General features: G+C 30.3%; 1 long non-coding RNA gene across 4 annotated transcripts; it reads right to left on the bottom strand.

The window, feature by feature from the left end:
- LOC126923430 (uncharacterized) lies at positions 1-4,173 on the bottom strand. Of its 4 annotated transcripts, none has more exons than XR_007713152.1 (4): positions 1,755-4,173; positions 1,463-1,492; positions 513-896; positions 1-151 (listed from the first exon to the last, which is right to left on the bottom strand). It is a non-coding gene; the product is annotated as an uncharacterized LOC126923430 (long non-coding RNA). The 4 variants fall into 4 exon arrangements; XR_007713153.1 differs by having other exon boundaries at positions 513-823; XR_007713151.1 differs by lacking the exon at positions 1,463-1,492.
- Positions 4,174-4,803: the final 630 nt, after the last annotated feature.

The following is a 4,803-nucleotide window of genomic DNA, read 5'->3' as shown; positions in this document are numbered from 1 at the left end:
ATTAAAGATTTCTGTAAGTTAAATTCAAGTTATACATCGCCCCATTGATGTGATCAACTGGTGCTCTGTTATTCAGGCTCGTCACGCAGTTGACCCTGGTCTCTTTACTATTCAACTCAAGTTAGTCTTACTCGTGCTTATCGCAATGCACCTAAAAAATCATTATTTAATTCGAAGTACACTGAATACTTGTTTTCTTAAATGAATCGCATCACGATTACTATGTATCTTGCGATTTATTGCGTGACAACAGAATTACTACTACATAGATCTTTACGTATTACTACTATACAATTCGCAATTATACAATCATTAGAGAGAAACTTTAATTTGGGAAATAACCAAAATAAAAAATTAAATATTCGGTACAAAAGTATGTAATAATGATGCTAATATGGACGAATACACTAAAGGCACTCTTTCATTTACGTTACAAAGGGTTTCTGTCTTTTTCTCTCTCCCTCTCTTCTCTTTAAGTACTTCATAGAAAGTGTAAAGAAGAGGACACATACCACCTAGCTTTCAAACACGGTTGCATTCTATTCTTTTCTTCAGACGTCAGAGTGGAATAAAAAGATATTTGCTTGGCCATTTTGTGGATATCTCAGATTTCAACTGATTAGAATCATGCCATCTCACGTAAAAATTTGCTGCCTCGAGATTTGTCTTTCGAATCGTTTATCCTTTTCCATCAACGCTGCGAATAGAGCGTCACACCTCTCCTCCTGTTTTATTCCAAGTTCACACATCACTGATCACAGTTTGCGTTATCGATTTTTCGTACATATCAATCGAGCAAAACGACGAAACTTAAATTTTCCTCCTTTTGGCGTTTAAACATGCAGTATTACAGTGGAGAAAACAAATTAGTATGAAAACATATTAAATTTATTGTCCTATATCGAAAATACTTATGAGATTTTGAATTTAATCCCAAAATAGTATCATTGGATTATAGTTGACCATAGCAATTTATAATAGATTATAAAAATTAAATAATCCAACTCTAAATTGTTATAGTCCTCGATGGTCCAACGACAATAGTTAAGAAATATTAATAAATTATATTTTACTTTTATTATTACTATAAATTAAAAAATAGAAGAAAATTATTGTTAGGAGAATAAAAGCCGCGTAATTGTTACTTCGAGAACGAAAAAATGGAGATACTGCTGCAAATAAATTCCTGCAGCTAATCAAGACTAATTATATGACAGCAGCTTTTATTGATTAACTACATGCATTGTCCATTGAAATATATTTGCTTAGAATAAAACGGCCGAGCTCCGGTTTATGCATTCACGTTTATGTGAAACACGGTGGCTTTCACATGCAAAGTATGAATTTAGAAATTTTATAATCAAAATTGTTGAACTATTCGACAATAAATTTTCATTTACTATTAAGATTTCATTGAACAAAAAAATAAAAAATCACCTTCATATACGATAACATTACATACCTGATTTGCAAGATGTAACATTTATTCGCGCTTGAAGGTTTACAAGAACAAAGTTCAAAGTTACAAAGAACATTTTCATAAGAAAAAAGCAGGCATAAAAAGACGTTACATCACGAAAAAAAGCTGATCGTAATAAATAAATAACAGAAACATGGTTTTATTAGCATGTTCAAAATAGACAATCTTACTTCACTTCATAAATTATGTATGTATATATTACTTTTTGAGTCATATAGAAATAATCGATAAAAAGATCGACAGAAAATCGCCGTATAGTTTTAATTCCACTTACGATAATTCGATAACATCGATAGTTATCTCGATATTCGAATCACTATTGTTCGTTAAACGGAAAAAGAGTTCATTATAAATATAATTTCTGTATTACTGTATAAATTAATTAATCGTTTTAATACATTATTTCATCAAACTCTAACAATAAAGCTGAAGAGTAAGGAATAAGGAAAAGGCAGAATTTAATTAAAACCACTTCATTTATGTAAGTGACAAAAATAACTAGGGAAAACAACTATTTTTAAATCCTACACAATTGAATTGTTACAATATTTAAAAGAACACCAAATAATGTACATAGCAAACTGTGAACCTTTTTCCTTTTTCTCCCTATGTCATTAATAGCTTGTGCAATGGTAATGTAACCATTACAATCAAAGACAATAGAATAAAAGAAGAAATCTATCTTATCTCTATAAAAAATCCAGCATCACAAAAATCACAAAACTTCACATTTATGTCAAGATTCATCTATACATTCACCAGTCACTAGCGCAAACATTGTTTAATAATTGTATTTACTATTTACATTAATAAAGTTACTAAAATTTCATTAATATATATTTAGAAAATTATTTGTTGCAAATAAGAAAGAATTTTTTTATAGAAATATCCTGTATGCCGCGTAATACGAAGAGTTCCTGCTACGACCGAGAATCCACGTTGAACTGTCTGATCTTACTACTAATGCTCTCCCATCTCGCGTGTATAACAGTAGTGTCTCGTTAAGTGGATAGAATTTTGCTTCGTTAGGTGGCCATTTCTATCCCTACCACTTCTTGAGATATCTGGTGTTACGTCTGCCGTATGTGAGTACAATAAACAAATGTGTCAGGTGTCGGTATGTCAGTGTCATTCACTGAAGAAGAGAGATACTCGATATTTGCTAGAAATATACATCCCTCGATAACTTGCCAGTTAGCCTTAGCGAAACAGTATTGTGTATATACAGTCAGGTATAAAAGTCTACATTCCATTTTGTATATGTATCCCATTTATTAAAAGAGATTAAAAACGTACCTTTTTTACAGAGTTTACATCTACATATGATACAAAATGACATAGAATTTATTCGATATTATGATTTTCGTTAATTTGTAAATAAAACTCAATTAATCCAAAGAATTGCTAGAGATAAAATCTTTGTTATAATATTCAAAATTTAAGGAATGTAGGAGGACTTTCGTGACTGACTGTACTTTTCACGTGGGCCACAGGGACGTATCCTCCAACGAAAACCACCCCTACCTTCTAATCTAAGATCGGAAGAATGATTCAGGTATAAAAACTCGAGAGGAACTTTCAGAACATCGTCACAGAATATATGACTGCTCTCTGATAATAAATTACTATAAAATATACGAATTATTGAAAACAATTGCAATTGTAAGAAATTAGTTAGGATAACATTGATTTGCAATATAAGAAATGTAATGATAAATACTTTATCGATATATTATGTTTGATAAAGTATTTCAAATGAAATCTTCTGATACGCAATACGACATAACAATATCTGTAAAGTAAAAGGATCTTATTGGGGACAACTTAAAAAGAATATTCATCGAATGAAAGTTTCATAAAACCGCAGGCGGGATTAGTATCACTTTTCAGAAATTACATAAGCGAAAAATCTATTATTAGAATTACGAATATAAGGAATAAACAAGTCTTACGAAATTATTCATATACAGGTTTCATCACATAGTCACATTGAAACTAGTTATTTTTTGTAATATATGTTTACATACAAAATTACCGTAATACTCCATCAATAAAAAAGAATTATTTAAATCAAATTAAGTCGATTTATATTTAGTATTATTATTATGCTCAAATATTCTCTAGTAGATTAAATACTTGTTATAATCCCTCAAATTTTCGTAATTGCAATTGGAAGTCACTTATCTCATTGCTAACATGAAGGGCAATTCACTTACTGGATTAGTTTTCTCTATAGTTAGCTACAAACGGATGCTAAAATCTCTAATCTTCAATTAAAATTATCTAAGAAACTATAGAATAAAACTAATCAAAATTATCAGCCTTAAAAGAATAAAATTTTTCGAAATGAATAGTATTATGTTCTTAAATTTTGCAAAAGAAAACATATAAGATAACGAGATCGTAATATTATATATAAATATTCTGTACAAATGTTTTTAATAAATTGGGACAATGTAGAGATATTACATATAAATATTCTGTATGAATTATTCTAATAAGTGAGAAAATATAAAAATACATGTAAATGTTCTGTATGTATTTTTCTAACTAAATATAGGGAAGTTTCAAGTAAAATCAATCGAACGACGAACAAGGAAAGAAACGAGAACTAGAGAATCGAAATTGACCGGGAGAACGAGGGTGAGAAAAGAATGCTTAACCTCGAAATCTGGGAAATCGGCTTTTGCTGAACTTACTCGTAGGAGCCACGCTGTGGCAACGGATTCTTAAAACGCATAACTTCGTGATCAGTAAGATAATTATTGAAACAAACTGACTCGATTACGCCTGTTTACGTTCACAAATGACCGTATACGGAACCGAAATTACATAGTATCTCGATTTCAACGAGCGGCGAACACGCAGACACACGAAAGACTGGCAAGAGACAAGCGAAGTATACACTAAAGGGGGAGCAGGTGAGGTAGAGACGAAGCTTGTCGGGTGAACGGCGCACAGTGGGGTACATATTTTGTAAAGTCACGTTTAATTTAAATAAATTATTATTTTGATATAAAATAATTATAGAGGGCTAGTTTTTAATAAGAAATATAGTTTAACAATATTTTTTACTCGACCTTGCTAATTTTTATTAAAAAACTATTTTTGTAGTCCTCCAAAGCTAATATTTCCATTTTCTTTTATTCTGGAAATCATATAGGCGTCATATAAATTAAATTTTGACTTTACATAAAATATTTTATAGTTAAAGGCTTAACAAAATAATTTTGAGATTCTGCAACTCTTTTTTACTGATATTTCATTCTACAATTCTTGTATCAATTTAATTTCAGATGACGCTAGTGGTAAACGAAAAAAAG

The sequence above is a fragment of the Bombus affinis genome, chromosome 13 (genome assembly GCF_024516045.1).
Source record: "Bombus affinis isolate iyBomAffi1 chromosome 13, iyBomAffi1.2, whole genome shotgun sequence".
Taxonomy (NCBI): Eukaryota; Metazoa; Arthropoda; class Insecta; order Hymenoptera; family Apidae; genus Bombus; species Bombus affinis.
This window is presented reverse-complemented; position numbering and strand designations above follow the sequence as displayed.